An 11,225-nucleotide genomic window follows, 5' to 3' on the forward strand; every position below is an offset into this window, starting at 1 on the left:
TCATTTCCTTCGTTGGTCTTTAAGCAGCAAGTCCTTGTAAAGTAAACTATGGGAATTTGGTAGAGTATGTAACACCCCGTCTCCCCGCCTACAGTGTACATTTTTGCCACAAAGATTGTTACTGCAGAAATGCAAAGAGAGAGAGAGAGAGAGCGCCACATTTTGACTTTTGACTGCCAGCACAGGCTGTTAAGTCCTTCTGGTTTCCTTTTAGTCTTTTCCATGGGCTGGCTCCTACCTGTTCTTTGTCTCTTGGCTGCAGAATGCTTTTGTCACTTGACCAGAACACCTCCAGTTTCTGGTAAGTTCTCCTATTTTGGCTTCTTAGTGTCAGAGCATACTTTTGTCTCAGTATTTAATACACCTTGACATTACATATGTTACCTCTTTCTCAGCCCTTAGAATGTTTTTGTCAGGAATCTTGTCTTACTCATCTTTGTACTTCGCCAAACCCTGCCCCCACCTAGTATCTGCTTCATGCCTACCACATAAGAGGGGCTCAATAACTTTTTATTTGATAGAGGGAACTAGGTAGGATTGGGATGCATTCTTTTTATGAGAGAGAGCAGGAGAGAGAGCAAGCAGGGGAGGGGCAGAGGGAGAAGGAGAGAGAGAATCTCAAGCAGGCTCCATGCTCAGTGCAGAGCCTGATGCAGGGCTCAATCCCACCATCTCATGACCATGAGATCATGACCTGAGCCAAGATCAAGAGTCAGATGTTTAACCAACAAAGCCACCCAGATGCCCTGGATTGGGGTGTATTCTTAATCACATTTTGCAGATAACAGAACTAAGACCAACCAGGAGTTGGCAAACTCTTTTGGTAGAAGGCCAGATAGTAAATATTTTATGCTTTGCAAGCCATCCGGTCTCTTTCACAACTTCTGAAGCCTGCCATGTAGCAGGGAAGTAGTTATAGATAATACATAAATGATTGGATGTGGCTGTGCTCCAATGCAACTTTATTTATAAAAATAGGTGGCACACAGATTTGGGTTCAGGAATCTAGTCTGCCAGCTCCTGCACTAAAATAAGAATTCTACACTTCAGAGTTTATTTGTATATAGCTGTTCTTCCCCAGAACTCAAAGTATTTCTTTACATATTTGATGATAGCATATTATGGTGGAATAGTAATCTCAATAGTTTGCTAGTGGCCTAAAGATTTAATGTACAAGCAAAGATGTATAATTTACAACCAAGTGGTGGCTTCCTCCTAAGAGAAAGCAATTTAAGTCCCACTAAGTCTAATGTACTTGTGAGCGGGAAGAAACCATTAATGTTGGCTGTTCAAGCAAATAGTACATTTTTAAAGAACAATCTGTTCCCCTAGTGTCTCCCAGGTGATCGAGAGAATGGACTTGTTAACTGGCAGGAATTCTGTATTTAATAAAATTGTAATACTGGCTCTGCTTATCAAAGGAAGCTCATTATTCACAGATTATGTTTCTTTGTGTCCTCTTGTTCTCCCACTGTTTCTTGACATTAATGATGTCTTCTGGTAGGGCTGTCTCTCACAGGCCTCCACGTGGTCCAGGCTGGAACTTGGCTTATATGGATAGCTGCCAAGACTAAGCTGTGGGGGCAGGACAACAGACTCCACCATCTCTAGGATCCCATTCAGTCCTCAAATTTATAAACTTCTTTGTCCTCTCTAAATTTCCTCATTTCCATCTCAGCTCAGTTCTGGCCTTGGCACATTTTCTATGTTTAAATGAGCCGTTCCTTCTCTGAATTCCATTGCCTCTTTAGGCTACAGCTCATACAGCAGAGTTAGATTGAATATTCATCTGATTTCTGTGTATTTCCCTTTCCTTCCGTGTCTTACCTTCACATGAACCCAGGGGAATCCCCAGACTTTAATCAAACACCAACGCAAGCATTTTAAGATGCTTACTTGTCAACACATCAAAGTTTAGGGCGGAGACTGAGAAGGGCTGCAGAAGGACATCTGGGTTATGAGAGGAAGGTGTGGATTGCTGAGTGGAGCCAGGGAGGGGAAGGGAGGACCAGCATGTGGCATGCGTCAACACCACACTGTGCTAGAGATCCACTTGCTTTCAGGAATCCACTGCCCACGGACAAGCCATCATCTAAAAGTACTTATTTGTGCCCTGGACAAGTGTGGAGTATTTGCAGGGGAGAGGAAATAGTTTTTCCTACTACTCTCCTAGGTTGTCTGGCTGAGGCCTTATAAATTGTTTAGACAAAAGACACAAGAGCTCTGGGGTGACTCTTGGTCCTGGTGGTGATGGGGGTCACGGGTCATCGGAGGCAGGTTCCCATGGTGTTCCCCCATGGAGGAGACAGTGTGCATGGCTGCAGCCACAAATGCTCTTACCTTCTACTGCACAATGCTGAAGGCATTGGTCACATGAGCTCAAGAGGGGACATGTGGCCTGTGTGGGCCTGTGAGTGGAGGTGACCAGGGTCAGATAGTGGGGGGGAAGCCACATGACTAGCATACAACTGTGGCCAGAGCTACTTTGCCAGTGTTTAAAACTTTAAATGAGAATATAGAGTATTATTTACAAGGGCATGACAGTGAATAAGTCACCTCTAACCTATTCCAGCCTTTTGGTTTTTTTTTCAGAAGAGAGACCATATTAAGCTTATATATTTGAAGATTTCATATTCCAGTTTCCAGCACCAGCAGTTTCTCTGTTTTGTCATTCACAAGAACTTCTTCACTTCTTCACTGAAACTTCATTTTGTAACAAGCAAAATGATCCAGGAGCATGGAAAATATGATCTTTACATTGGTCTCGAATTGACTATCAGCTTCAGCATTTTCATTAAAGGGAAAAATTTTCACTTCCGAAAAAAAAAAGGTCTTCTGCAACTTGCCAGGAAAGGCTCCATGAAAGCAGGTCAAGGTGGCCATGCACATCTTAAAGAATGGTTGTGGTGGGCTGGATTGCTATCAAGTGTGTAGACAGAACACTTCAAGAAAATATGATTGTATATTAAAATATTTTCATATACTACTACAGCCTCATCGTACGAGGACATTTAAAAACTTTAAATAAGCCCTTATTTTTTTAGTGAACAAAATCAAAATATGTAAAATTTAATCTAGTAAAAATGATTTAGCATCTTAATAGTTTATTTAATTAGAATGAGAAGACTTTCTTTTACCTGTCTGATTAAAGCATGTCTGACATTAAAAAAAAAAGAGAAAAACAATCAAAAGTTTATTAACATGGCCACATGCTTACCTAAAGGAGCACTCAGACATGAGTAACTCAAAGGGTTGGTTAGGACTTGGGCTTATATAGCATCTTAGGAAAGGAATAGTACACTTTTAGAAAAGTAACAAAGGAAAAGGGGAAGGGAAAGAAAGGGACAAAGGAAAAGGACTTTGAGTTTTCATGGTGGCAAATTGTGGGAACACAGATATATGGGAAACTAATGGTAGATAAAGGCTAGCTCTAACTCGATTTGTTATGTAATTTCCTCTGGTGCCATCTCCAGGCTGATAAGGTCCAAAGTTGTCTCTAGTGATTAACTCTTGTTCTTCTTGGTGGAGAGGGGGTTCACCTTTGTAAGTCTATGTCCTGCTTTTAGGCAAATGGGAGAGGGTAGAGAGCTTTTCTTATATCTGCTTCTTCTCATTTACCTTTAACTCAAAATAATCCTTATGTCAAAGTGACATACTTGGGGGTGGCATAGTCTGCCACCATACAGTCACCTTGACAAAGCAGGACGTGTGAAAGAAATACACACTGTTCTGGCCTAGATGGATCAGAACAGTTGGAAATTTCCCTGTGAGATGGAACAAATATGGACCCACCACCATCACTACACCTTCTGTTCGGCTGCTAACATTTTATTTCTTGTGAATCGTCTTGTGTTTAATTCCTTTTCTATTAATAAATTTTTTCATCTCAGAATGGGTAGAATAAGACCAACTTTGCAGAGTTACTGTAGGGATAAGAGAATGTGTGCAAGGCTTGTAAAATTATTCTCATATGCCAGATAAAGAATTATTATTACATTAAGCTCACTGAGGATCAAGTTTTATTCATCACTTATACCACATGATGACTCATATGTCAGAATATTATCAAGATATGAAATTTATGGAAAGTGTTTCCTGAATATTTATCATATTGCTGTTACATTCATGGGTCATTGGAGTTACAAAATTCCTCCTACATCGAATATTCTCACTCTTCCCTCAGGCTTCAACTCAAATGTACCTTTCCCTGTAATGCTTTTGTCAACACTTCTGCCCTGGCTTTCCCAGTTCTGTTCATTCCTCTCTTACGTACGTGAGATTGTGTGATGATTATTTATTTACGTCTCTGGTTCTCCTGCTAGTTTACGAGCACTTGGAGGAAGAAAAGCAGAGCCCATGTTTTATTCACCTCTGTATCCCCAGTATTTGCACCATCTGACAGCATAAAAGCTCCATGCGGCCCTGCAGCTTCTGGAGTTGTGCTGAAGTTTGTGGGATGATCACAATTTGGAACTCTGATAAGAGCATTGGAATATTCCTGAGCCTATAAATGCAACTTGGAACTAAAGACATCTGGTCTACTGTAAAATCTTCCGAGTGGTCTCCATTTTCCATTTACTTGTCTCCTTTCACTCATTTTCCAAATACTTCCAAAGACAACATCTTAAAACAAATCTATTCATCACTTTCTTGGTTAAACCTCTTTAAAGTCTTCTCCTTGCTGGGAGATAAACTTAAACTTTTTAAGATGGCACATGACCCTACGTAACTTGATCCTGTCTACCTCTCAGGACTTACTCTTGATGCATCTTCTCCATTCTTTCCTCACATTCCACAACACCCCTCCACCTGCAACCTGCCACTATAGAGATGCTGAGCTCCAAGTAATTATCTAAGTGGGCCATGCTACATTAACCTTTGCATTAACCTTTACCTTTTCTCATCATCATCCTGTTCTTTCATTGTTGTCTCTATTCCTAATTCTGTCTCCTTGATTATATAAACTTCACTTATTTTATAGTCTTATTCAGATCTATTATATCTAGTTTTTTGAATGTTTTATTTATTTAAATTAGATTTTTTAAATGTTTATGTGTGTGTGTGTGTGAGAGAGAGAGACAGAGAGACAGAGAGAGAGGGAGACACAGAATCTGAAGCAGGCTCCAGGCTCTGAGCTGTCAGCACAGAGCCCAACGTAGGGCTCGATCTCACAAATTGTAAGATCATGATCTGAGCTGAAGTTGGATGCTTAACCCACTGAGCCACTCAGGTACCCCTAATGTCTTATTTATTTTTGAGAGAGAGGGAGAGAGAGAGCGAGAGAGCACCAGTGAAGGGGGGGAGGTTGGCAGAGAGAGCAGGGAGGCAGAGGATCTGAAATGGGCTCTATGCTGACAGCAGGGAGCCTGATATGAGGCTCAAACTCATGAACAGTGAGATCATGGCTTGAGCCACCCAGGCACCCCAATCATATCTAGTTTTTGTAATGTGAATTTTCTATTTGTAATGGAATGGAATCTTTCTCATAATGATGGATTGTTTCTAAATGTGTGTGTGTGTGTGTGTGTGCGTGTGTGATTTTTAATTTATTTCATTGTGAGATCATCTTCATTAGGGGTTGGTTTTCCCCACCGTGGGAGTAGTGCCCTGGGTAGCAGCAATACCAGCTTTGCCAGCTTTCTAGTGTCTTCACTGGGTCTCAGACCAGCTTAATGTTAATATCTTAGCTTGGGATTTTGATGGGGAAAATATAAATTGGACCCTCATATGCAAATGTGCCTTAGATGTAAGGTTTTCAATATTTTCCCCACCCTGAGTTCCAGGCAGATGGCAAATTTCCTTGCTACCTCTGTAGGTTGGTGGGGGGAATATTTCTAGTTCCTTTTTCCTGGATGGGCTCAGTGGAGGTCTCAGTTCCAGCTCTTTACCTCACACAGGCTGCTGCTTTTTCTTCTCCCTGCTTCACTCCAAGGAGAGCTAACCACCCCTGGGAGGTTGGTACATTGGTTTGATTTACTACTCTGCATTTGATTGTTCCCTTCATTTCTTGAAACTATGGGTTGTTTTCATTTCCTTTCTTTCAAGCTTGGCTATTTTTTCTTATGCTATTTTATCCAGTATGTGGAAGAACCTGTGTCAATTTTGTCCACTAGGTTGCTCAAGGGTCTCTGCTTTACCCACTGAGGTTGTCTTCATGTCTTTTTTTTTTTTACAAATAGTTTATTGTCAAATTAGTTTCCACATAACACCCAGTGCTCGTCCCCAAAGTGCCCTCCTCCATGCCCATCCCCCCTCCCCCCCACATCCATCAGTCCTCAGTTTTTGTCAGCATTCAAGAGTCTCTCATGGTTTGCCTCTCTCCCTTTCCCCCACCATTTCCGCCCTTCTTCTCCCCCTGGTTCCTCAGTTAAGTTCCTCCTAATCTTCCTATACGTGCAAACATATGATATTTGTCCTTCTCTGCCTGACTTATTTCGCTTAGCATAACACCCTCAAGGTTCATGTCCTTTTTTACATATAATGTCCTGCCCTCACATTAACTCAGATCACAGGAGGATGTTGCTCATCAGTTAGTACTTAGGTCAAGCACCCCTTCCACAGTGGAGATTTTCCTAACCCTTCTCTGGGGTGAAATTTACCCTTCCCTCACTCAGACCTTCACTGTGCACTTCAATCTCCTACTGTAGACCTCGGATATCAATGTGCTTAGCAGCATATATGACTCTCTCTTCTTCCCTGAAGATTATATTTTACTTTTCTTTTTTTCCTCAGGGTCATGCACTATACAGAGTCCATACTATGTGTTCAATACATGCCAGGTGAGTGGATGAATAAATGAACGAATACATAAAGTGAATGGGTAAGGAATAACAAAATTTAATAGTGTATCTGCCTCTTTTCATGCCATGTTAAGAAAATTGAATTCAAAGTATTTTATCCTAATTAGAAGTGAAATGTCAGATGTGCAATGAAAATCACGGCAGCAATCATAAGTAGTGCTCACCATGAGCCAGGTGAATTAAATTAACACATTTAATTTTTGTAACAACTTTTTTGAGGCAGATAATTTACAGACAGAGAAACTGAGTCACCAAAAGCTTAACTTGAGCAAGCTCATAAATGGCAGATCTAGGATTTGCACTCAGGTAGTCTGGCTCCAGACGCCATGCTTGTAACTATAATATTAGACAGACTGTTAATACCAGTGAAAGAGACATACTGACATTTCCGGATCCAAGATTTTTTATAAGCCATTATTTGTAAGTTCAAAGTAAATAGTTGTTTTCTAGTGACTGCTCAGGATCTTAAAAGCCTGGTATGTGGGAAGTTTACAACCTCACCCAGGAAGTTATTTCTCTATTTAACTTATCAGTCTTAAAATCCTTCCAGAATTGAATTTAGATCTCAGATGTTGTTGTTTAAAACACCTGATTCCTTTTTCATTTTCCTTCCTTGTTCATAGGTAAGAGCAAAAACAGAACAAAACAAACCAGAAATAGATACCTTCACCTTGTGTTTCTGGAATGAAATTTGACACTTGATTAAAGATTATTTAGTAGTAGTACATCCTTTTGGTTTTGGAATTCAGAAAGCACCTAAATATTTTGGATATACTGATACAAATTCACCATGGCTCTTACTTATTCTTCTCCTAATCACTGACCAAGATGTTAAGAATCAAGACATTCTGCAGGAGAGCAACATGTTCTGCTGGCCCAGCGATTCTGACTCTCGTATTGGTTTTGGGTGTACCACCAGGGTTATCCTTGGGTGCCAGACAACAGTGATTCCTACATTGCTAATATGATCTCATCTCTTACCTAGACTCCTTTAATGGAAACGTGTGGAGAAATGACAACTTCCTCACTGACTATCGGCAAGATGGGAATAAATTTTTAGAGCAGCAGAAGTTTTTTAGGGTTATTAAAGAATACGCTAAAGAAAGATAAGCAACTTGAGCGGTTACTAAATATACCAAGCACACGTGGGGCTGAGATATGTGAGGTTATGTGCAGCTGAACAAACAAAATGACTATTTCGGTAGGGACCCTGTGTGTTTGGTGCTTTGGTTTTGATGACGCACCTTACTATTTAAGGAGTGCAGGAGAATTATCCTATCTGAAGTCCAGAATAGATTTTCCTCTTCAAGAGAAATTTATTTTTACATATTTGAATGGCCCTTGAGTAAAATATATCTATCATAAAAATTAACCAACAATTTACATTGCCACCAAGATGGCACAGCCTAAGAGCCGTGATGAGATCAGAAGAAAATAGATGTAGTCAGTCCAGTACAAGGAATTCATTTTTCTTTTTCTTCAAGAAAGTGGCTCGATTACAGTGATAGTGATTTCCAGAAAATGGATGAGATTACTTATGAGGAATGATTCGGATTATTCAGGTGAAAAGTATTTCTTTCCTTCCGTTTAGGCCTGAGTTATTATATTTAGATTAATGTTCAAACACATGGTAGAAGTTATTACACATTTTAAATTTAAATGGCTGACGTTTAATTAATGACTGGCAAACTTGTGTAAGGTGTTCTAGCCATGCCTGACACTGTAGTAAGATTTTTCAAACATTAAGAGAGAAATCATACTGAAAAACAATATCTGATAAGGAATTCAGACAGTTTGAGTTCATGTTTGAACAAGCATCGGGCGGAAGATTTATTGTTTTAGAAATGAGCTCCTTGTAAAAGATATCTGAGTTGTTTATGAGTTACTGGCACTTTCTTACAAAGCTCCAGTTGTCGCTTTTCCCAGAGAACTGGGAAGTCCCTTTTGATTTTGGTTGTGCTCAATGGGCGGCACTCCATCTAAAAAGACTGGGCGATCTCACTTTTCTCACTAAAGGACAAAATCAGAAGTGTACATGGTGATTAGACACAGGGGCCTCGATGCAAGGATTTTCTCCCACCAGTGCTCTCCAGGCCTGAAATTAGTTATAATTCTTTAGTTTGGGAACTAGATACTTGTCAAAAATGACTGGAAAGAAGAACACATTCTTCAATTTTGCAAGGATATATTTTTAGGCTCAGATGATATGAGAGAGGGGATCGCGCAGTGTTAGGATAGTTGACCTGAGTTGACCAAAGCGCATAAGCTGAAAAAACAAAAACAGTGGCTTATTTTAAAGAGTAGCTGACACTACAGAAAAACAATAGGTAACTCAGGGAAAAAGCAGGGAGGGTCAGACAAGTCGAATCTGGAGGACATCGAACCTGACACGACCGATTGTGATGGTAGCACAGTCGCTTATTTTGTACCCTGCAGTTTTTCAGTTCCAAGGCACAAAGATGGGTGAGAATATTTTTCAGTGACCGTTTTAAAGCCATGCGATTATACTCGTTTTTTGGGCATGTGCTTCTTAAAGGGTTAAAAAGCGACAGTGAAGGCATATATTAATCCTGCAGCATAGAAAATAACTGATGAGTAGTTTTATAAGTAAAAATGTGTTTTAATGTTTTTTGAATTGAACTGATAGAGAAAATAAACAAATGAAACAGAAATGACTGAATTTTAGATGTTCTTTATATTTTTTATTTTAATTCCAGTAGAGTTAACATACCATGTAACATTAGTTTCGGGATGTACCATATAGTGATTCAACACTTCCATACAACACCCGGTGCTCATCACAAGGACACACCTTAATCCCCAAAACCCATTTCCCCCATCTGCCCATCCACCTCCCCTCTGGTAACCATCAGTTTGTTCTCTATAGTTAGGATTTCTGTTTTTTGGTTTGCCATTCTTTTTTTTTCCCCTTTGCTTGTTTGTTTTGTTTCTTAAATTCCACATGTAAGTGAAATCATATGGTATTTCTTTTTCTTTGACTTATTTTACTTAGCATTACACTCTCTAGCTCCATCAACATCATTGCAAATGGCAAGATTTTATTCTTTTCGATGGCTGAGTAATATTCCTGGACTATTTCTTAGTCCCCAAAGATATTCTTTTCCTTTCATTTTATTTTTTCATTTCATTTCATTTCCTATTTTATCTCATCTTTAAAAAAATATTTAATGTTTGTTTATTTTTGAGAGAGAGAGACCGAGAGAGACAGAGAGAGACAGAGCACAAGCAGGGGAGGGGCATAGAGAGGGAGATACAGAATCTGAAGCAGGCTGTAGCCTTGAGTGGTCAGCACAGAGCTTGACACAGGGCTTGAATCTACCAACGACGAGATCATGACCTGAGCTGAAGTCAGATGCCTAACTGATTGAGCCACCCAGGTGTCCCTCATCTTATCATCTTATTTTATCATCTTATCTTAATTTATTTTATTTTGAGAGAGCAAGAGTGTGAGCATGGGAGAGGCAGAGGAAGGAAAGAGAAAATCTTAAGCAGGATCCAAGTGTGGAGCCTGACTACATGGGGCTCGATTTCATGATGGTGAGGTCATGACCTAAGCTGAAATCAAGAGTTGGATGCTTAACTGACTGAGCCACTCAGGCACCCCCAAAGATACTATTTTCTGTAAAAACTCCTCTTTAAAGGGAAATATATTAAGAAAATTTAAAATGGGATTTTATGTTTTTAAAAAACATACTTCAATTTTATTTTATTTTATTTTATTTTTTTTTTTTTTTTTTAAATGTTTTATTTATTTCTAGGAGAGAGAGAGAGACAGCGTGAGCAGGGGAGGGTCAGAGAGAGAGGGAGTCACAGACCGAAACAGGCTCCAGGCTCTGAGCTGGCAGTCAGCACAGAGCCCGATGCGGGGCACGAACCCACGAACCGCGAGATCATGACCTAAGCGAAAGTCGGACGCTTAACCGACTAAGCCACCCAGGCGCCCCAACATACTTCAATTTTAGATAGTAGTTTTAAAATACCCACTAAGAAGATGGGGGTTTTATCATATTACATTCTTTTCCCTCCTCTCTGTTATAGGGTTAGGGAACTACAACCAAATCAAGTCTGGTATCTGTTTTTGTAAATAAAGTTTTATTGTAACTTGCTCAGTTGCCATATTGCCTGATCTTGCTTTTGAGTTACAGCAGTGAAAGGTGTAGTCCTGATGGAAACAATATGGTCCTGTTTTGGTAAAGTCTTAGTATTAACACAGCCACATACTTTTGTTTGTGTATAGCCTATTCCAGCTTTTGAACTATTGCAGCAAAATTAATAGTCTTGACAGAGACCATGTGGCCCACAGCCTAAATGATTTACTATCTTGATCTTTTAAAGAAAAGTTTGCTAACCTTTATTATATTACTTTCTATATTATCAAGAAGTATAATACAATCCCTTTTGCAA

This window comes from Hyaena hyaena, unplaced genomic scaffold (genome assembly GCF_003009895.1).
Source record: "Hyaena hyaena isolate Hyena2069 unplaced genomic scaffold, ASM300989v1 scaffold_122, whole genome shotgun sequence".
Classification (NCBI taxonomy): Eukaryota; Metazoa; Chordata; class Mammalia; order Carnivora; family Hyaenidae; genus Hyaena; species Hyaena hyaena.